Below are 27,276 nucleotides of genomic sequence, written 5' to 3'. Positions count from 1 at the left end.
AAAAAAAAAAAAGGAAAGTTGGAAGCACTTAAAATAGAGAAACAAATTTCTTCTCCCAAAGTCTGGTGGTCTTAACATTCTTACCATTTTATTTGAAAAACCATGTCTGTAAATGGTCATATACTTAGATATTTAAATATCTAAAATAAGCACTTTGGGAATTACTTTTCCTATTAAAAACATTAACTTTCCATAATAATAATACAACTAGGGTAAATAAAATAAAGAAAAACAAATTAGCCATGAAGCAGGGACAAAAGAAAACCATTTGCTTTAAAATACTTGAGTTGTTTTCCAGGAAGCACCATCTTTTCTCATAGCGCAAAATAAGGAAAAAACAGGCTCAGTGGAAGTTTCCACTCCATTGGCTCTGTCATTAAGATCATCTGTTCCAAACACACACAAGCCTAAAATTTCCTGTTTTCAAACTATTGTCACCATCTTCTAGCCTAGTGTTATCTGTGCTAACTTTAGCTTAGTAATATAAACAAAAGAATACACCAAAAATAATGCAAGACAATGCCTAGAAGTAGGCTAACAACTGTGCCACAGACTTCTTAAATAGGGGTTTACATACAGTGTCTGGACAAAAACAAATTAGCTAGACCTAAAGCAGTTTCATAATAGCAACCTAACAAAAAAATAACAAAAATCAAATTTAACTCAAACACTATGGTAGCTGGAAAGAAATTTCAGGGAATTTTAAATGATTAATGAAAGTGCATCTCATTTGCTTGTTGAAATCATTGCTAAACTGATGCCTACTTCAAAACTGGTGGAAGTCCTACATTAAAGGAATAAACAAAACAGCAATGACAAAAATTCCCTGATATTTTATACACACAAACTAGTTCTTATACCTTTTGGGATCATTAGACCGCTCTGCGAATCTTATAAAAGCAATAGAACCTTTTCTTTAAAAAAGACACATAAATAATATCGCACAGTTTCAGGGGTTCACAGGACCTCTGGGCCACATGATAAGAATGCTTGAAACAGGACTTCCCTTTAATACTTCTTACTTCAAAGAAGAGTTTGATATGAGACTTTGGACCCCAACTAGGCACATTCATTTCTAAAATTCCACAGGAAGGTAGGTCACCTCTCAATACAGCATGGTGGGGCAGGTTGAATATATATTTTAACTTGTGAATACTAGCTCATCTCTCATATTTCCAAGTGTACGGGTTATGGGACACACCAACTCTGTGGGTTTCCGAGGCTTCCTCATCCTGACAAGGAGGAGGCTGAGAGGCAAGAGACTGGCTAACAGTGGATGCAAGATAAGCTCAAAATGTCCTGTGTGGCTGAAGGCTTGAACCTGTACTGGGAAGAAAGACCGCCTGCCTTGGGTTTCATTTCATCTCACCCTATTCCTGTGACCAAGTCCTCTAAGAGTCAGTGTGCTCACATCAGGGTGTGATCACAGGGCAGTGGGGTCAGGGAGTCCACCTCAACTTCTGGAATCAGCCTTCAGCCTGCCTTTGCCCTAGACGAAAAGTATTTGGGAGTCCTAGGCCATCTGGTTACCTGGAGATTTAGAACGGCAGCTGTAGTTACTTACAGAGCAAGTGTGTCTTTTGTATATCTCCCTAAGAACCCATAGAAGCAGAGGTAGCACAAATGTCCAGACAGATTCCTCCCAATTTAGCTGAAAACAGCAAAGGTACCATTAAGGGATGTGAGCTTCAAACACGTCCAGAGTCATCAAACCATTCATTTCATCTCTCTAGGAATCTCACTAAAGGCAATAATGCAAAAGACAGCTAAATACACAGGGCATCCAAGCACTCAGAACAATGTTGGTTATATGAACAAATATTTGAAACAATCTAAATATGCAACAATAGGTAGGGTGACCAACCATCCCAGTTTCCCCAGGACCATCCCTATTTTTACAAGTCAAAATTCCACATCTTGGGAAACTCCTCTGTCCTAAGCAAACCAGGAAGCAAACTGGTGACAGTAGGAAATTGAGGAAATAAATTAAGATACGCTTCTATGAAGGAGTCTGACACAGTCATTAAAATGATGCCTCTGAATGGCATTTTAAAGATCCCCCTCCCCCATGGTTTGAAAAATTTCCAAACACTGAGAGGGCTTGGCCAGGAACTAATCTTTTCCATTTTGGAGTAGCTGGAATCTGCTGTGAAGGGAAACTGCAACTCCTTCCTGTCTATCAGTACCTTCTCTGGTGCTCGTCACCTGCTCCAGGTGAAGCTGACTGCTCCAGGGTATCCAGAGCACCTGTGCAAATTTCTATTCGAGTAAGCTTCTCCTGACTGTCATGAAGACCTTTGAACAGCTGTTTCCTACCCAAGATCTTGTCTCATTTCTCTTCCATCTAAGTGCTTAGCAGAGTGCACAGTAGGCAAGGACGTGGTGCCTTAAAAGACCAGTGTGACAACTGTTACCTCAACAAATGGATGAATGACTGAATGTCTCCGGGTGACCCTGAAGATGCTGTCTCTGCTCTTTACGAACCCAGTCTCTGCATAAATTAATGCTATGCCAGACCAACAGTGGGTCTTCTTATTGCTGTAAGAGTTCAGCCACAAATCCTGTCAAATCTCCTCCTCTGCAAGGTTCAGTCAACAAAAAGTGAAACCACTTAATCAAGATTAAGTCAATATGAAACCATATGGAACCATGCCAGTGTGCTACAATCCAGGAACCACAACCTCAGACAAGTCCATACAGTACTGAGACGTCTACGTACTTTAGTTATAAAACATTTATGTTAGTGTATTTAATTATATATACAACTAATTCTCCTATATGTTCAACTTTGGGGGGTGTGTGTCTAATGACATCCCTGTCTCTGAGGGTAGGATGTAATATCATTAAGAGAATAAAGGCAACAAGCCATGTACTGTGAAGAAGTACAGTAAAAATGGACAAGTTTAAGCGAAGAATAAGATGTGAGAACTTTAAATTTTGTTGTTTCAGTGCTAGGAAATTGGTATCACATCTGAAAATCACCAGATTTTCTAGCACAGATACAAATTCTAAGTGCAGTTTTAGAGCAATGCTGTCCAACAGAACTTTCTGCCATGAAGAAAATGACTGTGTTGACCATCACAGCAGCTACTAGTCACATGCAGCTACAAAGAACTTAAAACATGTCTGGTGCAACTCAGGAGTGGATTTTCCAGTTCATTTAATTTAGCCACGAGTGTAGTTGCCATCATGGGACGGTGCTGCTTTACAGTCTATTTCTTCGACTTGAGCAAGAGGCAATACCAACTGCTAAAGAGGTTGCAGTTCTAAATAAGAAAACCCACAACGAATGTTTAAAATTGTGAAATGTTACTGTAGGCTGCTGTGCCTGAGATGCTAACAATTATGTGAATATGTTTCCTGATTTTACTGTGCCCCACAAATGCATGTCCCCTGCATTGTTTTTATTAATATTATTCTTGGGAAAAGAACATGCTTGCTTAAATAGTGACTTTTTAAAAAAATATAACACTAATAACACTTTGAAATTAAAAAAAAAAAAGTTTATCTTCATAAACCCAACAAGTGTCTAAACTCTTTCTTCTTTAGCTATTCAATTGAAAAGTAATAATTAATTCTGGAAAAAAGCTAGCATTTTTAGTTTCCAGCAAAACATACAAAAACATTCTCCTTTTCTCCCCTGCTTTGTACTGAACAGTCAGAATTCACGATAAAGTAAAACACTGCTATTTGGATGACACTTCAGAAACAACACTTTCACATTAAGAAGCAGAGGAGAAGCATAAAGTGGTACAAAACAAAATTCCAATTTCCATAACTACATTTATCTTGAATGAGTCAGAATAATGCTTTGTATAATTTTATTCTTAACATGAAACTCAATCTAAAGCTTCCAGAACAAAAGATATGTGGCAATGAAAGGCTTCCTTGGAAAGGCATGCTTCCAAAGAGATGAATTATGCATTCTGGAGTCATTGACTATAAAGCACATTAAGTTCAGGAGGCAAGGAAGAAGAATCTCACCCAAAGAGAAGTAAGCACAAAGCCGAACACGACGCAAAAATTACTCCACAGATAATGAATGAAGAGGATCTTGGATGGGACCATAGAAGACTGAGCCCGAGTGTTGACAATGATGCTCTCCTCGCCGCCTCCCTTCAGTGATAGAGGGGAGCATTATCCTTTGCAAAGACATGATTCTTTGGGGGAAAAACACTTTTTCATTCATGTGACATCCAGATAATCATCTTACCCTGTAAGAAAAGCTGTTGATCATTTACCTCTCTTTTTCAACTAATCAGCACCATCTTGCCCGTTCTATGATGTCTTGGCCCTCAAAAGAGCCCAGCTTTCTTTTTTCTGTCAACTTTCCATCTCCCTCTACACCACCCAAGTCTTATAATCTTTGACCAATAGGAAGAAAAAAGGGAAAGACTAGAGATCTCTTCAAGAAAATTAGAGATACCAAGGGAACGTTTCATGCAAAGGTGAACACAATAAAGGACAGAAATGGTATGGACCTAACACAAGCAGAAGATATTAAGAAGAGATGGCAAGAATACACAGAAGAACTGTACCAAAAAGATCTTCATGACCAAGATAATCATGATGGTGTGATCACTCACCTACAGCCAGACATCCTGGACTGTGAAGTCAAGTAGACCTTAGAAAGTATCACTATGAACAAAGCTAGTGGAGGCGATGAAATTCCAGTTGAGCTATTCCAAATCCTGTAAGATGATGCTGTGAAAGTGCTGCCCTCAGCCAGCAAATTTGGAAAACTCAGCAGTGGCCACAGGACTGGAAAAGGTCAGCTTTCATTCCAATCCCAAAGAAAGGTAATGCCAAAGAATGCTCAAACTACTGCACAATTGCACTCATCTCACATGCTAGCAAAGTAATGCTCAAAATTCTCCAAGCCAGATTTCAGCAGTACATGAACTGAGAACTCCCAGATATTCAAGCTGGATTTAGAAAAGGCAGAGGAACCAGAGATCAAATTGCCAACATCGCTGGATCATTGAAAAAGCAAGACACTTCCAGAAAAATATCTACTTCTGTTTTATTGACTATGCCAAAGCCTTTGACTATGTGGATCACAACAAACTGTGGAAAATTCTTCAAAAGATGGGAATATCAGACCACCTGATCTGCCTTCTGAGAAATCTGTATGCAGGTCAGGAAGCAAGTTAGAACTGGACATGGAACAACAGACTGGTTCCAAATCGGGAAAGGAGTATGCCAAGGCTGTATAATGTCACCCTGCTTATTTAACTTCTATGCAGAGTACATCATGAGAAATGCTGGACTGGATGAAGCACAAGCTGGAATCAAGATTATCGGGAGAAATATCAATAACCTCAGATATGCAGATGATACCACCCTTATGGCAGAAAGTGAAGAAGAACTAAAGAGCCTCTTGATGAAAGTGAAAGAGGAGAGCGAAAAAGTTGGCTTAAAGCTCAACATTCAGAAAACTAAGATCATGGCATCTGGTCCCATCACTTCATGGCAAATAGATGGGGAAACAGTGGAAACAGTGTCAGACTTTATCTTTTTGGGCTCCAAAATCACTGCAGATGGTGACTGAAATTAAGACTCTTGCCCCTTGGAAGGAAAGTTATGACCAACCTAGACAGCATATTAAAAACCAGAGACATTACTTTGACAACAAAGGTCTGTCTAGTCAAAGCTATGGTTTTTTCAGTAGTCATGTATGGATATGAAAGTTAGACTATAAAGAAAGCTGAGTGCCGAAGAATTGATGCTTTCGACTGTGGTGTTGGAGAAGACTCTTGAGAGTCCCTTGGACAGCAAGGAGATCCAACCAGTCCATCCTAAAGGAAATCAGTCCTGAATATTCCATTGGAAGGACTGATGCTGAAGCTGAAACTCTAATACTTTGGCCACCTGATGCAAAGAACTGACTCACTGGAAAAGACCCTGATGCTGGGAAAGATTGAGGGAGGGAGGAGAAGGGGACGACAGAGGATGAGATGGTTGGATGGCATCACCAAATCAATGGACATGAGTTCGGGTAAACTCCGGGAGTTGGTGATGGACAGGGAGGCCTGGCGTGCTGCAGTCCTTGGGGTCGCAAAGAGTCAGACACAACTGAGTGACTGAACGGACTGACAGTGGACTGAAAAGAACAGTGACTGGAAGGATTTACATGTACATGATTTAATGCTGAGGACTGGGAGAGAAGGGCTGGGGGAAAGAGAAAAAGACTAGTCCAGGTTCAATGCATGATACTGGATGCTTGGGGCTAGTGCACTGGGACGACCCAGAGGGATGGTATGGGGAGGGAGGAGGGTTCAGGATGGGGAGCACATGTATACCTGTGATGGATTCATTTTGATATTTGGCAAAACTAATACAATTATGTAAAGTTTAAAAATTAAAAAAAAAAAAAAAAGACTAGCTATTTCTGCTGGTCCCATTTGGCAGGACCCAACTCATCCTAAACTCCAAGAAAAACTGCTACCCAAGCTATACAGTTCATAAAAGCTTAAAAAAGAAAGACCATATGTATAATAATATAGACATATCACATGCAGTTGACACAAGATAACTTGTACACTTCTCTGCTTTAAATATGTTAGAAACCCAAGACAATCAGTCATTCACAAAGTGCTGGCATCTGAGGTAACAGATGACAACTGACTGCACCTGACTTGCCAGCTTGGAAGTTCACTGAAGTCTGCAGAAGCTAAAAATAGCCACACAAACATGTTTACAACATTGTGAAAATACAGGATTCACACAGTTTTCTAAATATAAACCTTGAGTTCGAAGCACAGGGATTGGCTCTGGGTTTTCAGAGACGTCACTGGGACGTCCCACACTTGGCCACAGAAATCCACATTTCAGGCTTTTAGTTTAAATATATAATTGGTGGCATTTAACTAGAGTGAAGGTGGAGTGGATCTGGAAGGGAGAGGACAAGCAGGGAAAAAAAAAATGGTATCGCTTCCTCCATTTAATTAGAGGGCTTCAGAAGACCACAAACCCCCAGCTCCTTGTGGTGGGATCAGCCTGTCATGAAATTCTGCAAGAGGATATCCTGTCTATATTTTTCCACCCAGTATACCCACTCTCCGATCTAGTCCCTGCCCCGTTCCTAAGACTGTAGGTGCTACTGCAGTAGATACATGTAGACAGGAAGTCAGATGGAATATGTACATATGTGTAAAAGTGCCTGCAGCCCACTTGGTCCATGAGTAGTGTAGGCATGTTAAAGGCAACAATTCTTTGGCTGTGCTACATGGCTTGTGGGGTCTTATTAATAGTTCCCCGACCAGGGAATGAACTTGTGTCCTTGGCAGTGGAAGCACAGGGTCCTAACCACTGGACCGCCAGCAACAGTTCTAATTCTCGTGCTGTTCCTAAAAAGTGAAATCATTCTAGCTCAAACACAGGGGAAAATTTCTAGCTAAAACCCACAATGCTTTATCAACTGGGATTGCTGGCAGAAGGGGAAGGGTGCGCTAAGACTATAAACATTCAAAGGAGTATGTTATTAGTGTAGGAAAAAAATATTCAGTCTAAGTTATGCAAAATTACTTTTTGTTATTAATTGCTGGATAGAATTTGTTTAGATTTTATCCTCTGCATTTAATTCTAAAAAATCAGCTATTAAAAGAAATAAGAAAAAGAAAGACCTATAGCAAGAGACGTAGCCCTATACTATATATTATAAACTTCAAATGAAGAATCCATATTTCTGGAAGCTATCCAAGATCCAAAAGAAGTGTTCTTCAGAACAAAACTGTGTAAGTTGTACAGGCATTTTTTTTAACAAAATAAACTACAATCAACAACAAATTCAACTGAAAAAACTGGAGGAAATTATATATAATCCTACCACCATCAAAAATACATTTTTCCATATTTTCATCTAATTTTTATCCATGTACATATATACTTTCAAAGTAGCTAACTTTTTTTTAAAAATTGGAGGATAATTGCTTTACAATGTTCTGTTGGTTTTTGCTGTACAAAAGCGTGCATCAGCTGTAAGTATACATATGTCCCCTCCCTCCTGTGCCTCCCCACCACCACTGTAGCCCTCTGGGTTATCACAGAGCATCAAGCCGAGGTCCCCGTGCTATCCAGGAGCTTCTCAATAGCCACGTATTTCACACATGGTAGTGTATACGCATCAATGCTAAGCAGCTAACTTTTACAATACAGATGATGTGTTTCTGGTTTCCTGAGCCACACTTCTAACTTTCAGAAGCTTAAAATTCTTGGGTTTAAAATTTGAATTAATTAATATTTCACTAATATTCACTAATATTCATTAACTTTTCCAGGTGTTGCTTATCATGCTAGAATTTACAGAAATAAAGGTGAAGCCCTCATTGAAATGCTTTCTGAAACCTGATAAAGAAAACACACTTAAGGACTGTAAAAACACAGGACATTCATTCACCATGGGCTTCCTTAGCACAGAATCCCAGATACACTCTAGCAATTAAGATATTTAATTACTCAAAGGATGTCCTATGGGGCCTTGTCCAATTTTGTACAGAATGCAGTTAATGCTCTAAGCACATAATGGTGAAAACAAACATGTATTATCTTCTCGAAAGAAATGGCAGCCTCTATTTACCAATAATGGCAATCTCATTCTGTATAGAATGATTTATTAAATCTAACAGAAAAAGAATTTATTCCAGAAAAAAAGACTTTTTGATTCTTCAACTTAACATTAGGCATTGTAAACTGAAGATATTCTCAGAAATGTTTATACCTTAAGATTAAAAGATTAGGCGATCTAGTTATACATTATCTACAATGAACAGAGGATAGTTTGGTCCAAAACTGAGGAGAAACCAAGTATCTCTGGCTTCCCTGGTGGCTCAGTGGTAAAGAATCCACCCGCCGATGCAGGGGACCCAGGGTTTGAGCCCTGGGCAGAGAGATCCCCTGGAGAGGGAAATGGTGACCCCCTGCAGTATTCTTGCCTGGAGAATCCCGTGGACAGAGGAGCTTGGTGGCCTAGAGTCCATGGGGTCGCAAAGCGTCTGACACGACTTAGCCACTAAACAACAACAACAAAAGTTATCTCTGGTTAAAATCTGACTAGCTTTAAAAAAAGAAAATAAAATCAAAAGCACTGGTTCTATATTTTGTTGAATAACTGACCATGTAAAGACAAATTAACGAGGTTTTCATTTAAAGATTAATATTCTGTAACCCTAGGCTGGCAGAGGTTAATGAGTTTCAGGTAATTAGATCTAATTCTTGAGGAGCAAAGACAAAGAAAGAAGAAAGAAAACAAACAAAACAAGACCTTTAGCTAGTCTCCTAGACTTTGAGGTCCCCACACCAACCCCATATGGCTTTCTAATCTTTAGGAGCAGCTGGTGAAGAATAATCAGAAATAAAAACTACCCAGCATTGTAGCCATCATGTACTCCTTGTGGGGAGGAGGACAATTCCTTACAGAGGTGGGGTGGGGGGCGGTGGGAGGCAGAAACTACTGGCTGTAAAATAGGCTACCAGGATGCACTGTACAACATGGGGAATATAATCAATACTTTATAATAACTGCCAACAAAGTATAACCTTTAAACATTTTATTAAAAATTATAAAAGAATTGAAAGGGAAAAAAAAGAAGAATCCCTTCTTTGCCCTCTCAGCCTAGTCCTTTCACCAAATGGCTTAGGGAGCAGTTGCACGTAAGCATTTGTTATGTGCAGCCTCCTAAGAACTCTCTCTTCACTGCTCTAGTCTCAAAACCTAACCCACACAATGCTTGACAAAAGTAGGAACCCAATGAGTGACCTGAGTGAATGAATGAAGAAGAATATTCACGGATAAGGTGGACCTCACAGGGACCATCATTATGGTCGTCCACAAATAATAATTAGTGGTTTGAGGTTCGATGCCAGAAACACGCTAGAAAACCAAAAGAAATATACTGTGATAATGTATTAATTGGGAAACTATCATTAAGCCTGAATAAGCATTTACACTTAAAATATATAGTTATAAGCATGATAAAGATGCCATTACGTGAAATACACAAAATAGAAAGACCTTCCCCTAAGGTATCCAGAAAGAGTAGCAAACACAGGCAATGCACTGAATAGGTTTCCTTTGTATTCCGTTCTGTTGTCTGCCCCCTAGTGGAGTCCTCGTGAGCAGAGAAAACGTAAGAAAGGCTGGCACTACAGAAACCAGGAAAGCCCAAACCAGAACAGAACAAAGTGCAAGGCACAACGAGCTTACTTCGGACTTCTACGAATCAGTCACTCAAGGACAGAAAGCTAACTTCCAAATTCCTATTCAACACTTTTGCTCCGAAGACAAAACTCTTGTATCAGCTTCGGTAGGTTCACTCTTTCCTTATGCACCTTTGGACCTTTCCTCATTACCTTTTAAGGAAAAGTTGGCATCGCTAGATGGCATCTCTAGGTGGCATATGGGTTTCTGGATCTTTAAGAAGACAATTTACTAACTGCTAGTTTCTAAGTTCACGTGGTCAGCCTGCTTTAATCTCTGGTGTTTTCAGGTGTCTTTGACATGAGTGGCTAAAACAGAATCACTTCTACAAAGATGCCTCTGGCAAGCTCTGTATTCATTTCACTGCACTTCAAATCGAGGGGCCGGTAAAGTGAAACAGAGACGCTAAACAGCGATGGCAGACGTGGCTGAGTGACTCCTCCCAGAAAGCAGGCTTATCTCCATGGGGATCTTTCTGTCTGGAGAGGGGTGTGGGTTTTGTCTATGATCTCATCTGCTGCAGCAGCCGACTCGCCTCCAAACCGGCGGCCCATTTTATACCCGAGTTTCGCACTAACATGTACAGTTCTTTAAATATGAAGATGACAGACACTGCTACTGACTTACGTAAACAACCAGTCACGTGACCCCCTCCACTCCTTATGACTGGTGACACACCTCTGCGAGCCAACCGGCCAGGGTTACAGAAACTTCACTAACTGAACAAAACATCCGAAAATCACTCCTGAAAGGAGATACAAGTCTTAAGCGTTTCGAGGCTTCAGTGACCCAGTGGTTCTACTTCTTAACCTCCGAAAGAATCAGAATGCTAAATAACTTAAAAGTGAAAGTGAAGTCGCTCAGTCGTGTCTGACTCTTTGCGACCCCATGGACTGTATGTAGTTTACCAAGCTCCTCTGTCCATGGGATTTTCCAGGAGATAGTACTGGAATGGATTGCCATTTCCTTCTCCAGAGGATCTTCCCGATCCAGGGATCGAACCCATGTCTCCCACATGGTAGACAGATGCTTTACCGTCTGAGCCAAGAGATGTGATACTAGATTTTCTCCCGTATGTAAGTACTTGCACATCTAAAACTCCTACACTGGTAAGAGCTATTTCCCAGAATTGTATAAAACAATCAAATAAGAGGATCCATACCAAAAAACATTCAGAGATGAATAAAGGGACTAAAATAAACAGTTCCCTTAATTATCATATTTACCGCCCTTTGTAGAAGTGCATTAGTATGATAGTTCTGGCAGGTTCTAAAAACAGTTCATTTCCAGTGATTTATGACTATATCTTACATGTGACACAGTTATCAGCTTTAAACACCCTCACCAGCTTTTTCATGGAGGAAACAGAGAGGCCCAAATCAGGGGAGATGGAGCAGTCAAGGTTTATTTTAATAAGCAAATGCTCAGGGTAGAGGAACACAAGATGTAACTTTTTTTTTTTTTTCTGTTCTCAGACTGCTGTGAATGCTATGAAAGGCGAGAGGAATGAGAAGACAGCTGAAATACATCTTCCTCTGTTCATTTATCTTTTCCCTTTGGACAAACCCTCGGCAACAGGAAGTATCAAGAACACAGAGGAAAACTCTGTGCTGGTAATGCCTTCCCGACTTTCTTGTTGCTCAGACCTCTACTACAAAGGCAAGGAACAGCAAATTTCCACCTTTGAGGACCCTCAAAAGATTTACTCCAAGCATCAAGGCTTCTATGTCAGGAAGAAGGGATGTGGGGGAACTTCCCCAGCTTTCTATACTTGGATGTTATGGATTCTTCGGTTAATTTTTATCTGCTGTTTTACTACCACATTATTTATAGAGGGCAAAGTAGCTAAAAAACTGACTTTCTTAAAACTTACTATGTTTAGACAATGATATCACTACTAAATTTGAAATATGATATTATGATATAATTCTTCAAGCATGCTTATATATCTAATTTAACGTTTTGAAGTCTGTTCAAGTGATTCATTAAAATGAGTAACAAGGGAACAAATGAGACAGCTGTTGTGTTTGTAGATCTGATTTGCAGCATGCCGTTTGAGCTCAACAAGCTACTCAAGAAAAGAACTGTTCCTATTCTCAAATAATTACATTTTAAAAATCAGTGCAGTATCTCTATTAAAGACTTAAGTTTATACAAGTAGTGCTAACTTTCTGCGTGCTATGAAATTAAACTTACAGCATTCATCACAATTTGTAATTATACTGATTATTTTGTTTGATGGTTGGTTTAGCATCTTCTCTCTCCAAGGAGACAATAAGGAATTAAGAGGAGACTGAGTCTCTCCAGTCCACCAAGCTTCTAGCACGTCGGATGATATGACAGGTGCTGAATAAAGATATGTATATTAAAATGTTCTATTAAATTCATATCTGCAGAAGGTCAAACATCAAGTTGTACAGAAGAACTTATCACACAATACTATAATCCCACCGCAGGCATCCTCACCCTGAGCTGGACTCTAAAGAGAAGCTAGTCCTGGTTTGGGCTTCTCTTGGTGGTTACCCTGGGTTGGTTATTCCTGGTTTAACCCCTCACCACAGACCCATTCTCCACCTGTCTCTGTGTCTGGGGAAGAGGTGAGTGTATTTATCCCCCTTTTCCCCAGCTTTACCTAATTCCTGAACACAGAGCCCCTGGGTGGTTACTTATTGTTTCAGGGCTCAGGGGTCTGGTATACACAGCTTTTTAAATGAGCATTTATTATTTCCACCCCTGTTCCTCCAGCCCTAAGGGTATCAGGACCCTCATGTAAGCCCAAGCCACAGCACCATAAGTAGTTCCTTCATTAAGGTCTGCATTTGAACCATATGAACTGAGTCTCTTCCCTGTGCATAAAAGATACATCTTATTTCCAAACACTATGCTTCTACATGACTTCTCATTTTCAGACATAATCCATGGAGGTCTAGCTTTGACAGCTCACTTTCCCCCTCTGCCTCTTCCCCGCTTCCTCCCAAAGTAGCGGTAACCCCAGTTCAGCCCCTCGACCAGATGGATTCTGCACCACATACTAAGCTACTGTGTGGTTTATCAGGCATAGAGTAATTTTCTAGGAACAATTTGCTTTCATTCCCCTCCTCCATCTTTCCTCAATGACCTCCCACTGCCTAATTTTCATCTGCTATCCACATAACTCTCACACTATCAAGGCTGATAACACATTCTGTCCTATAACCATCTCAATTTTGTTTTTTTTTTTTTAAACTCTATAAAGATTGACTCTAAGAGTTTAAAGTCAATAAAGGGCATTTATACTCTCATGACCATGGATATGTTTTTTCCCATGGCCCCTTGGGACTAGGACTGCACTGGCTTCTTGGCTTGTGCAGGGTCAGCATCATTAGCTGCAGGCCATACAACGGAGAATGCTCCTCGGGTTAAGGTTTAATGGAATCTCTGTTTTCTACTTCATCAATTCCCTTTATCAGATCATCAACCTTTCCCAAGCCTCCCACTGTAACGCCTGCTTTATCAACCCTCTCCTTTCCTAGGTCCACTCTACTTGAGTCCTCCCTTGCCCCAACTTCTGCTTCAACAGGGGATCCTTCTGTGATTTCCTGCTGTATTTTCCCAGGGTGGGTCCACCAAGCCCTGCAGGCCATGCTTTCCTCCTTCTTGGTTTATTCCTCATTTTGTTACAGCCAAACCCTAAGAAAGGGTATATGGAAGGTATGCCTTAAAAGATGATAGCAAAAAAGATGCATGCACCCACTGTTCACAGCAGCACACTCTATAATACCCAAAGACATGGAAGCAACCAAAATGTCCATTGACAGATGAATGGACAAAGAAGGTGCGGCATATACACATACGCACACACACATATACACAATGGAACACTGCTGCTGCTGCTGCTAAGTCGCATCAGTCGTGTCCGACTCTGGCGACCCCATAGACGGCAGCCCACCAGGCTCCCCCGTCCCTGGGATTCTCCAGGCAAGAACACTGGAGTGGGTTGCCATTTCCCTCTCCAATGCATGAAAGTGAAAAGTGAAAGTGAAGTTCTCAGTCGCGTCCAACTCTCCACGACCCCATGGACTGGAGCCCACCAGGATCCTCCATCCATGGGATTTTCCAGGCAAGAGTACTGAAGTGGGGTGCCACTGCCTTCTCCCAATGGAATACTACTTAGCCACAAAAAACCATGTTATTTGCAGCAACATGGGTGAACCTAGAAATCATCATACTAGGCAAAGTCAGAAAAAGAAAGACAAATACGGTAGGATCGCACGTATATGTGAAATCCAAAATATGATACAAATGAACTTATCTACAAAAGAGAAACAGATTTACAGACATTGAGAACAGACTTGTGGTGGCCAAGAGGGGATGAGCATGGGGGAGGAACAGTTTGGAAGTTTAAGATTAACAGATACGTGCTACTATGTATAAAACAGATTAAAAAAGGACCTACTGTACAGCACAAGGAACTATATTTGATATAATAACCTATAACAGAAAAAAATCTGAAAATGAACACACACACACACACATTTGTGTAACTGGATCACTTTGCTGCACATCTGAAACGAACACAACCTAAATCAGCTATAGTTCAATAAAAACAATGTTTAAATTAATTGATTTTTTAAAAATGGCAGCAGAGCATAGTGGTTAATTACATTGTATAATCAATTGCTATCAGAAAGAACACTGTTTTAAATATTGGTACTTATTATGCTATTCTCTTCGAATAAAGGGAACAATAATACAGTCTGCTCTCCATATCTGTATGTTGCTCATTCATAGTTTCAACCGATCTTGGATCAAAAATATTTGGAAAAAAGAAACTCCAGAAAGTTCCAAAGAGTGAAACGTCAATTTACCGTTTCAGCAACTATTTACACAACATCTACATTGTACTACGTATCACAGATAATCTAGAGATGATTTAAAAGTCTACAGGAGGGGACTTCCCTGGTGGCACCGTGGATAAGAACCTGCCTGCCAATGCTGGGGACACGGGTGCCATCCTGGGATGGGATTCCACTCGGTGTGGGGCAGCTAAGTCCATGTGCCACGACTACTGAGCCTGCACTCTAGGGCCCTGGAGCTACGACTACTGAAGCCTGTGCTCCACAATGAGAGAAGCCACTGCAATGAGAAGCCCAAGCTCCGAAACAAAGAGCAGCTGCTGCTTGCTGCAACCAGAGCAAGCCCTCGTGAAAGCCACGAAGACACAGCACAGCCAAAAATTAAATAAATACAAAAAAAAAAAGTCTATAGGAGGATGTGCAATAAGCCATTTTATATAAAGAACTTGAGCATCCATGGATTGTGGTATTCGAGGTGGGTCCTGAACCCCTCCCCCTCAGATACCAAGGGCCAACTGTATTTTAAAACCTCTCTCAAACATTTTTAGTGACAACTAAAGGCTTTAACTGCCTGAGTTATGGGTATCTAGCAATCTTACACTTTACCATTTATAATATTATTTGGGCTTCCCTGGCGGCTCAGACAGTAAAGAAACTGCCTGCAATGCAGGAGACCCGGGTTTGATCCCTGGGTCAGGAAGATCCCCTAGAGAAGGCAATGGCAACCCACTCCAGTATTCTTGCCTGGACAATTCCATGGACAGAGGAGCCTGGTGGGCTGCAGTGCATGGGGTCACAACAGTTGGACATGACTGAGCGAATGAAGCTGTTACAATATTATTAACCCATGAAAACACAGATTTCATGTTGTTTCTTTTATGTGCTCAACTGTTCATGGGTTTAAAACAGAATTCATTCAAAATTTAAAGTATTCTTAAAATATCCTTCTCAGCACAAAAACGGCTAGAATGACACCAGCTGACAACCTACATGTGTCTGGGGAGGATATTTCAGTGGAAATGACAAATAACTGTATTTAATCTATTTATTCATTCATTCATCCAAAAATATTTACTGAGCAACTTCAGGTACCACTATTTTGGCTCCTGGAGAAACGTTTAGTAGTTCACAAAACAAAAACTGGGACTTCCCTGGTGGTGCAGGGGTTAAGACTCTGAACTTCCACTGCAGGAGGCACAGGTTTCATCCCTGGTCAGGGAACTAGGATCCTTCATATGCATGCCATGCGGCTTGGCCAAAAAACCCAAAGTAACACAAAAAAACAAAAATTCACCTACCTCAGCAAATGTAACTTCTAGCAGAGGAAGAGAAACCCAAGTAAATGAGCAGGACTGATTTTAATTCTGTAACTGCTAGGAAGGAAAACCAAAGTCAATCTGAAAGTGATAACGTTATCTGAACAATCTGAAGGCGAGGCGGGAGGTGATTATAGCTCTCCCATAAAACGTAGTTTAGTACAGGAAGCCACCACTATTCCTAATACAGTCCCACTGGGCAGTGACGATGATCAAGCTCTCAGGATCAGATCCTGGAAGCTGCACTCTTGAAAAGCTCTGCAGTCTTGTCTTTTCAAAGTTCTCCATCAGCTAATAAGATGAGGTAATAATCAATGCAAGGCTTCACTGTGTTATCTCTGTGCGAGGCCGTTACTCTAGTCCCCTGACATCATCAAATACCAATCCTGGACCACTCATCTCTCTGGTGCAATATCCACAAACGGAATAAACAACCCGAGTAAAACAGAAGGAAAAAGAATGAATTTTACTTCAATCATTTTTTTGGTGTGTTTCTTTTAACACTTTCTACTTTCTGTAAGTAACTAAGTTCGTTCTTCCCCAACTTGGGAGTGAATCAAGGGGCACTAGAGAGGAGAAGGCAATGGCACCCCACTCCAGTACTCTTGCCTGGAAAATCCCATGGACGGAGGAGCCTGGTAGGCTGCAGTCCATGGGATCGCTGAGGGTCGGACACGACTGAGCGACTTCACTTTCACTTTTCACTTTCATGCATTGGAGAAGGAAATGGCAACCCACTCCAGCGTTCTTGCCTGTAAAATCCCATGATGGGGGAGCCTGGTGGGCTGCCGTCTATGGGGTCGCACAGAGTCAGACACGACTGAAGCGACTTAGCAGCAGTAGCAGCAGCAGAAAGGATGAAGAAAAGTATTCAGAAATGCAACAAATGTTAAGAATAAGAATAACGGTGATGAAGGCAAGTGGCTAAAGGCAGTAAAACTACTTGGCGTCATAAATATTCAAAATGTGATGATTTTGCATATATATATGTGACAAGTTTTCTGAGGGAGCATACCTTACATACAATGTGTGTTTTGTGAACAGTCCTTGACTCGAGGCTGAAAATTTATTTCTGCAGAGGAAAATGATCAAACACAGGCGACAGGCTTTCCTTCAAATGGGAGCAATTAAACTGGACTCACAGAGTAAGGAAGGTGGGCTCGCAAGGGAAGGAGACACAGTAACACTGGTCACCCAGAAGAAAGCCCGCCAGCCTTCCTTCTGACTTGGTCTTTCTCTTCTTCTGCTGACAGCCTGGTGTGTTCTTGCTTCCTCTTTTTTTCTCTAACCATTATCCTCTCTCTGAATGCTTGCATTTCCACTTTAGTTCTTCTCGTGCTTGTCATAAGTAACGTCAAAGAAAGTCTGTTTACTTTGTTTTAAAGTGACACGTTTAATGTTCTTTTCTGAATCTAAAAAGAAGGTATCTTTATTATTTCCTTTTATGCTTTTAAGCATTTTTTTTTTTTTTTTACGTCTAAGCATGGGTCTGTCTTGATGTCTTTTTTCAGTTAAGTCAGCACTGTTAGAAATAAAATGGATCTTAAGCTGAAAATGGTCTTGGATAATTTGCTCGTTCATCAGCTGAAAGCAAAGGCTAGTCTAGCTGAGCTCTCGAAGACTGTTCCCACCACAACAGTAATAATAATCATTGACATTTATTGGGTACTAAGTACTAGGCATTGTGTGTTGTTTGTGTGTGTGTGTGTGTGTGTGTGTGTGTGTGTTAGTTGCTCAGTCATGTGTTCAACTCTCAGCGACCCCATGAACTGTAGCCCTCCAGGCTCCTCTGTCCATGGAATTCTCCAGGCAAGTATACTGGAGTGGGTTGCCATTCCCTTCCCCAGGGATCTTCCTGACCCAGGGATCGAACCCGGGTCTCCTGCATTGCAGGCAGTTTCTTTACGGCCAAGCTACTCGGGAAGCCCCAGGCACTGTACTAAACACTAAACATTAACACAGTTCTCACCACAACCCTGTAAGGTTGGCACTGTAACGATTCCCATTTATAGAAGAGAAAACACATCACAGAGAAATTAACTTGCTGTAAATGGTAAAGCCAGGGTTTGAACCAATGTTCCCCTGACCCCCAGAGTCTGAACCTTAACCACTTAACATGATACAGGAGGCAGCAAACTTTTTTGTAACGGGTCAGGTAGCAGATATTTTAGGCACTGCAGGCTACACATGGTTTTGTCTCATATTCTACTTCTTTTTATTTTTTTACAATTTTTTAAAAAATGTAAAAGTTTTCTTTGGTGGCTGAGACAGTAGAGAAACCACCTGCAATGCAGGAGACCCAGGTTTCATCCCTGGGTTGGGAAGATCCCCTGGAGAAGCAAATGGCAACTCACCCTGGTATTCGTGCCTGGAGAATTCCATGAACAGAGGAATACACTGGCGGGCTACAGTCTATTAGGTCACAAAGAGTTAGACACAAAGGAGTGAGTAACACACAGATGTTAAGAAGCCAATCAGGCCTACAGGCTAGAGTTTGCTGACCCCTGGGACATGACTTTATCAATTCAGATGAGTCACTACTTTTCATTTAGACAAATTTAGATAGAAGCAAAGGTGAAAGGTTTTAGACAGGTAGCTCATAATCTTTAGTCCATGAATGTCCAATAGCTACTGATGATGGGATGCCATTAAAACAGTAAGTGAAAGTGAAAGTGTTAGTCACTCAGTCATATCCCACTCTTTTCAACCCCATGGACTGTAAAACAGTAAAGGAAAAAAAAAATGCAAACATCTTCAAAGCAACCTAACTGTCCATCAACAGATGAACAGATAAAGCAGATGTGGTATATACAATGGAATACTACTCAGCCATTAAAAAAAGAATAAAATTTTGCCATTTGCAGCACCATGGATGGATTTGGAGGGTATCATGCTAACAGAAATAAATCAGACAGAGAAAGAAAAATACTGTATGATATCACTTATACACAATGAACTAGTGAATATACCAAAAAAGCAGACTCACAGGGAAGAAACTAGTGGTTACCAGTAGGGAGAGAAGGGGGAGTGGCAATATAGGGGTATAGGATTAACAAGTACAAATTATGAGTACAAAATAAGCTACAAAGATATACTGTACAAAATAAGGAATATATCCAATATTTTATAATAACTATAACTGGAGCATACCCTTTAAAACTTATGAGTCACTATACTGTACACTTATAACTTACATAATATGGTACAGCAACTATAGTTCAATTTGAAAAGAAAGAAAATGTAAAAAACATCAGAATCAAAGAATTGTAGGGGGTTTATGAACACATGGAAGGACATAGAGCTTATGGACATGAATGTACAGTATCACTGATGGGAATTCACTAAAAAAAAACCTAAGTGAGCCTCAGCAACCTAGGATTTCACAAGTAGAAAACTCTGGATATCCCTATCATTATCTGTTGGACAAAACTACTATTGTAATCTGCTTCCTGACACCCAACAATAGCATCTGCATTTATTTTTGGCCGTAGCACATGGCAGGTTGAATTCTTAGTTCCCTGACCAGGGATCGAACCTCTACCCCCAGAGTTGGAAGTGTGGAGTCTTAACCACTGGACCTCCAAGGAAGTCCCCGGCATCCGCATATTAAAAAACGCCTTCTTTTTCAAAGTCTTTCATCCTAGTTCACTGTTGAATTATCAAAATATTCATTATTTTCAATGTCAGAGATTAAAGAAGGGCAGCTAATTAACTCCTAGCTCAAGTCCCCTGAGGAATTTGGAAATTGTTGAGAATCTGAACTTCGTCTATCGGAATTCTTCCTGGGCCTCCGGCAAGATCCTACTCACACAAAATATTAACACGTCATCATTACCTACCACCCTCTTAAGATTTCAGAATTCTTGAAATAAGATTTATAGGCTCCATATATTTCACTACAACTTAATTTTCCTTTAAAAAACAAAAGTTCTATTTTTTTTTGTTCACATGTGCACTGATTCATGTTGATGTATGGCAAAAAACCACTACAATAATATAAAGGAATTATCCTCCAATTAAAATAAATAAATTAATTAAAAAACAAAAGCTCTGTTTTGACAGTCAGTAATCATTTTGCTAAATGAAATCAGAAACTAAGAATTTAAGCCCTTTTTTTGACTCTCCAAGTCAGGTCAAACAGGGCAATCTACAAAATCCCACCTCACAGAAAAGTTACTTCCTTAGAAGTAAACACGTGAAATTTGGTTCCGGGTATAAGCTGTTATTTGTTTTTGTCACTTTGGTGGGGGAAAAATAAAAACTGAGAAACAGTCTCACTTCTACTTTCTTTGCTATCAACTTTGGACCATTGGCTTAAAATAAACTCAGCTATTTTCAGTGGTTAGGCAAAGGGTTACTTATAAAAACAAAAACCAATGCCAACTCACATACGAGCGTTACTTGAGTACAAAAGAGTCTAGAGTAAGTTATTTGTCAAGTCTAAAATTGTAGGTTTTTAAAAATATTATGGAGAGACTTGGGGCCATTATTTCATTCCTTCTCATTGTTTCTTAACAACTGCTAAATGTACAAGAATAAAAGAACGTGGAGATCATTTTTCTAAGCATTTAAAAACATTTGCTCTAATACGAGATCTTTACTCTCAACTTGACTCGGCCGTCTTCAGGAATCTGTACATTTCTTCTGTTGAGAAGAGTTGCTTACTTAGTAGTTCATTTCTTTTCCCTTAAGCACTTTTATTTATTTATTTTTTTTAATTGGAGCATAGTAGGCATCCCCGGTGCCTCGGTGGCAAAGAATCTGAGAGACAGATTCAGTCCCTGGGTCGGGAAGACCCCATGGAGAAGGGAATGGCGACCCGATCCAGTATTCTTGCCTGGGAAATGCCATGGACAGAGGACCCTGGTGGGCTACAGTCCCTAGGATTGCAAAGGGTTGGACACAACTTAGTGACTAAACAATAACAAAATAGTTGCTTTACAACAGAGAGACGTGGGTGGACCTAGAGACTGTCATACAGAGTGAGTCAGAAAGAGAAAAAAAAAATCGCATGTTACTGCATATATGTAGAATCTAGAAAATGGTACGGACTTTGAATTACTTTGAATTTGGTTTGAATTATTTCTTTAAAATGCAGAAACTCCTGTATTTCAACTCTGTCTTTTCTTTGGCAAGAGTGACAAGTTAGAGATAACCTCAGAGAATATTTATGTGATTTTTTCCTTTAGCACAAGGGCTTTCCTGGTGGCTCAGATGGTAAAGAACTGCCTGTAGTGGAGGAGACCTGGGTTTGATCCCTGGGTCTGGATCGGGAAGATCCCCTGGAAAAGGCATGGCCACCCACTCCAGTGTTCTTGCCTGCAGAATCCCATGGACACAGGAACACAAAGTATATCTTTGAAAGAGAAAACTCAAGATGAATAAGGCTTCTCTGTGCAACTCTTTTCTCTGTGTTCTTTTCTGTGCTTTGAAATAACTTCTTGCTCCTAGAAGAAGTTTCTCTAGAAGCTACTGTCCTTTGTCCTCGCCTAGTAAGCTAAGGGGTTAAGTTTAATTTACAGAGCGGGCCTTTCAAGATGAGTATAGCTAATCAGCCTTCCCTCCCTTTCAGCATATCTCTACCCCTTCTGCATCTTTCTTCCCACCCCTCCCACTCCCTCTAGGCTCACCTAGATTTGTGGTTTAAAGGATCCCTTCCTTCACCCTCTTGGTGGTGGTTTAGTTGCTAAGTGGTGTCCAACTTTGGCGACCCCACGGACTGAAACCAGTCAGGCTCCTCTGTCCACAGGATTTCCCAAGCAAGAATACTGGAGGGGGTTGCCATTTCCTTCTCCAGGGCATCTTCCTGACCCAGGGATTGACTCCTGCATTGCAGGCAGATTCTTTACCGACTGAGCCACCAGGGAATCCCATTAGGGCTAACCTCTCAGGGGACACACAAATTCTGTGCTGCAACAGCTTTTTCACTCCTCTTCCCCTAGAGCAAGGATATTGAAACCCTTCTTTGAGAAGTTATAAAGTTCCTTCAGGTTTTAACATCGTATAGGAAAACCCGAACAAATTTTTGGCCAACCCAATTATTTTTCAATAAATAAATAATGGTTGCATTGATTAAGCCGTGCTCCCCCAGGTATGTTTCTCCATCCTTCTATTATGAATGTCTGGATCCATGCCACCCAATGAGAAATTCTACTTCCAGCCTCTCAGACAGCCAGATGTGGCCAGCTGACTTAATTCTCTCAAAGGGAGAGTGACCCCAGGGGTCTGTACCTTTTCTGGGGCTGGGCCTGAAGATATGGGGCATGGCACCTCCACACTCTTTCCCCTCCCTCCAAGCTTGGACACAGAAGTGCTAATTACCTTGCTCTGACCATGAAGATGGACTCTATGATGTAGGGGAGGATGGAGTCACAAGGTAGAAGGAACCTGGGTCTGGCAGAACAGTTTCTGCAAGGAGCATGACTGCCTTTCTTTGCAAGCCCGGATGCACTAACTGAAGTTGAATCTTCTTTAATTCACTGCATTTGGGGGTCTCTTTGTTCCAACAGCATGGGTTTTATCACAGTTGCCACAGCACCGCTACATAGCAGTACATTTTCCTCTGAGGTAAATAAAGTCACTGTTCCCAGTTTCCAGATGAAGAAACACAGACTTGGAAGACTAAGTGACTTCTTTCAAGGACAAAAGCATGGTGCAACGTTCAAAACTGCAGGTTTGTTCGATGCAAATGCCCACCCACTACACTGCAGTGTCCACTACAGATCATTTTGTAAATCATCCCACTCTGATTCAGCTTTTTCTGCTCTGTTATCTCTTACATATCCAGAACAGATATGTTATCATCTCAAAATGAAGGGGTATCAATTATATTTGGTGTGCTCATCAGTTCAGTTCAGTCGCTCAGTCTTGTCCAACTCTTTGCGACCCCATGAATCGCAGCACGCTAGGCCTCCCTGTCCATCACCAACTCCCGGAGTTCACTCAGACCCACGTCCATTGAGTCGGTGATGCCATCCAGCCATCTCGTCCTCTGTCGTCCCCTTCTCCTCCTGCCCCCAAGCCCTCCCAGCATCAGAGTCTTTTCCAATGAGTCAACTCTTCGCATGAGGTGGCCAAAGTATTGGAACTTCAGCTTCACCATCAGTCCTTCCAAAGAAATCCCAGGGCTGATCTCCTTCAGAATGGACTGGTTGGATCTCCTTGCAGTCCAAGGGACTCTCAAGAGTCTTCTCCAACACCACAGTTCAAAAGCATCAATTCTTTGGCGCTCAGCTTTCTTCACAGTCCAACTCTCACATCATACATGACCACTGGAAAAACCATAGGCTTGACGAGACGGACCTTTGTTGGCAAAGTAATGTCTCTGCTTTTGAATATGTTATCTAGGTTGGTCATAACTTTCCTTCCAAGGAGTAAGCATCTTTTAATTTCATGGCTGCAGTCACCATCTGCAGTGATTTTGGAGCCCAGAAAAATACAGTCAGCCACTGTTTCCACTGTTTTCCCATCTATTTGCCATGAAATGATGGGACCAGATGCCATGATCTTAGTTTTCTGAATGTTGAGCTTTAAGCCAACTTTTTCACTCTCCACTTTCACTTTCATCAAAAGGCTTTTTAGCTCTTCACTTTCTGCCATAAGGGTGGTGTCATCTGCATATCTGAGGTTATTGATTTTTCTCCCTGCAATTTTGATTCTAGCTTGTGCTTCTTCTAGCCCAGTGTTTCTCATGATGTACTCTGCATATAAGTTAAATAAGCAGGGTGACAATATACAGCCTTGACGTACTCCTTTTCCTATTTGGAACCAGTCTGTTGTTCCATGTCCAGTTCTAACTGTTGCCTCCTGACTTGCATACAGGTGTGCTCATAGATACTGTTAATTTATTGTCTGTTGAAGATTAAAATTTGTAGAAACCCGCCCCCCGCCTAAAGCTGAGCACGGAAGAATTGATGCTTTTGAATTGTGGTGTTGAAGAAGACTCTTGAGAGTCCCTTGGACAGCAAGGAGATCCAACCAGTCCATCCTAAAGGAGATCAGTCCTGGGTGTTCATTGGAAGGACTGATGTTTAAGCTGAAACTCCAATACTTTGGCCACCTGATGGGAAGAGCTGACTCATTTGAAAAGACCCTGATGCTGGGTAAGATTAAGGGCAGGAGGAGAAGGGGATGACAGAGGATGAGATGGTTAGATGGCATCACTGACTCAATGGACATGGGTCTGGGTAGACTCCGGGAGTTGGTGTTGGACAGGAAGGCCTGGCATGCTGCAGTTCATGGGGGGATCGCAAACAGTCGGACACGACACAGCAACTGAACTGAACTTCAATGGAATCAGACAGAAGGCCAAGTTGAAAGAGGCTTCTGGTTTAAACTTTACTTCCTTTCAAAAATTCTAGGATCTGACCCAAAAAGCCCAGATCTGTACCTCCACTCAGTGCTCCCACAAAGGAAAAATTCATAATTTATGCACTTTGGCTATGTTTGCTGCTAAGTCACTTCAGTCGTGTCCGACTCTGTGCGACCCCACAGACGGCAGCCCACAAAGCTCCTCCATCCCTGGGATTCTCCAGGCAAGAACACTGGAGTGGGTTGCCATTTCCTTCTCCATTGGCTATGTTTAGTATCTTGCTTATTACGAAAGGGGCCATGAAAACCTTACCCAACACTGGAGTGTTCCTTTCAGTAATAATAAGGCCGCACACCTTCATTCCTCACAAACCTTTAACCTATAACCAGAAGACATGCCAGGGACGTGTGTATTGGAGGAGGTTGGCGGGGTGAAGACTGGAGGGGTATTGGAAGGATAAGCCTCTTTTATCTTTCCATGTCACCCTGGAAAAAATCATCTTGCTTTAGAATCCATTTCCTCTTCCAGAAAGCTCTTACAATTAAGTGCCAGAGTCGACTTATCTATTCCTTCAACATGTACGTATTGAATACTTACTGTTTGTTTATGACTGTGCCAGGCTCTAGACACGGAATAGTAAGTTCAAGACAAGTTAGGAGACAGAGGGTGGTTTTTTTAATCCTAACTTAAGCTTGAGTAAAAATTACAGAATAAGTTGTTTCACCCTTTAAGAACTGCAAAATGCATAGATGATAAGAAAGGAAGACCCCTCCCTTCCATCCTTGCCAACATCCCGCCATCACAGGGGCTATCAGCACTATCTGTAGATGTGCTTCAAGTATCAGCTCTTGGGACGTTTCTGGTGGTCCAGTGGTTAGGACTCCGGCTTTCACTGTCAAGGGCCGGGGTTTGATTCCTGGTCGGGGAACTAAGATCCCTCAAGCCACATGTCTCAGCTTTAAAAAAAAAAAAAAAAAGAATGCATTCAAATACTACTTCAGGTCTGAAGAAAACCCTTTCACAATGTAGTGATCTTTCTCTAAAAAAACTGCTCTGAGTTTTGAAGCTCTTAAGTGGCACTTACGTTCCACAGAATTATTACAGCCCTATTTTCATTTGCACCTAAAGTCCTCCAGGTCAGTCAGCTCTCTCTTTCATAGAGGCATTCACTTGTAAAGAGCATCACTGGACGCTGACTGGCACCTACCAGGTAAAAGTGAAACGGTAGGGCTCAGGTAAATCTGAACCCTGGCTCAGAGACCGGACAGCTTCTGCGAGACCAGAAACACAGACGGGATGACTCTTAATCCTGCACAGAAGTAGCAAATGCCATGCTGGGAGAGATCATGGAAGCGCTAGAAGTGTTAGAGGAGGGAGAGCTTCTCCTTAGGGTGGGAGACAGGGTCCAGCTGGAAAGGAAATTTAAATGTGAAAAGCATCGAAAGGAAGACAGCCCCTACATCTGCCCAGCTGTGAACATGCCTACCCCGTACCACGGCCTTGATCCTCAAAGCCAGCCTTTCAACAGTGTAAGGCTGAGGAAACACAGGAGCAGGACTTCCCTGGTGGCCCAGTGCTTAAGAATGCACTCCCAACGCAGGGGACTCAGGCTCAATCCCTGGTTGGGGAAGTAGATCCCACATGCTGAAAGTAAAGATCCCAAGTGCTGCAACTAAGAACTGACTCAAATAAATAAATAATCTTTTTTAAAAGATGATGACAACGGGAGCAAATTCATGGAGATGGCCAAATGCAGACTGGGCACGAGGTATTTCTGTGAGGCTGGACACTAGAGTGTGTGTAAGGCTGTAAGGAAAACAGGATAGGAAATCAGGACTAGGGCCAAAGAGTGGAACGATCTGGAGTGACCAACCAAGGAGCTGGGTCAGTATTGAGTAGCTAGTGGTACCCCCTGGAAGTCCTTTAAAGGGGAGGAACATAAAAGCCACATTGAAAGGTGTTCCCTTGGATGTTTGGAGGCTGAGGTTCTGTGCAGGGGAACCAGTGAAGAGACTATGGGAAAAGAAGAGCCGACCTGGTAGCGGCAGTGGGAATGCAGCAAGCATCAAGTGCAAGACAGAGGAGTGGTTAAGACTCTGCCTTCCAATGCAGTGGGCACAGGTTCAATCCCTGGCCAAGGAACTAAGATCCCATACGCTGCATGTGAAGTGGGGAAAAAAAAAAAAAAAAGAGTGGACTGCAGGAAGGGAGAGAGGGTACTTGAGATACAAGGCTCTGCTTTAAAGATGGAAGCTGACTTCAGGAAGCCATCTCCTGTCTTCACCCCCTTCACCTTCAGCAGGCTCCTTCACACTAGGCTCCTTCACACCAGGCTCCTTAGAGCTTTCCCAATACTGCTTCTTCAACTACCCACCCACTCTCCCAAAGGTCATCAGTCTTCATAAGATTCACCTCCTAACTCTGCATCTCCAAGGCAGTGACTTACCTGCTTACCAGAGCCTGCAGGTTGCTCCCCTAATAGTCATTTCCCCCTTTTCTATAGTGGAGGTCAGCAAACCTCTGGAAAGCACCAGGTAGTCAATACTTTAGCCTTGGGGCTTCCTCGGTGGCTCAGTGGTGAAGAATTTGCCTGCCACTGCAGAAAAGGGGGAAATG

General features: G+C 41.6%; 1 protein-coding gene across 7 annotated transcripts in view; it reads right to left on the bottom strand.

Annotated features, from left to right (window-relative positions):
• Nucleotides 1-27,276, bottom strand: part of GAB1 (GRB2-associated binding protein 1) — a 128,069-nt gene that overhangs the window by 45,234 nt on the left and 55,559 nt on the right. Inside the window, exon 1 of one of the 7 annotated variants that reach the window (XM_010854723.1) lies at nt 10,205-10,266. The exons of the other annotated variants lie outside the window; for them this stretch is intronic. The gene's annotated coding sequence lies outside the window, so the exon portion shown is untranslated. Of the gene's footprint in view, nt 1-10,204; nt 10,267-27,276 lie in introns of those variants that run through there. 7 annotated transcript variants of the gene reach the window in all.

This window comes from Bison bison, unplaced genomic scaffold (genome assembly GCF_000754665.1).
Source record: "Bison bison bison isolate TAMUID 2011002044 unplaced genomic scaffold, Bison_UMD1.0 scf7180017864348, whole genome shotgun sequence".
Lineage (NCBI taxonomy): Eukaryota > Metazoa > Chordata > Mammalia > Artiodactyla > Bovidae > Bison > Bison bison.
Note: the sequence above shows the minus strand (reverse complement) of the source record. Positions and strands in the feature narration are given on the sequence as shown.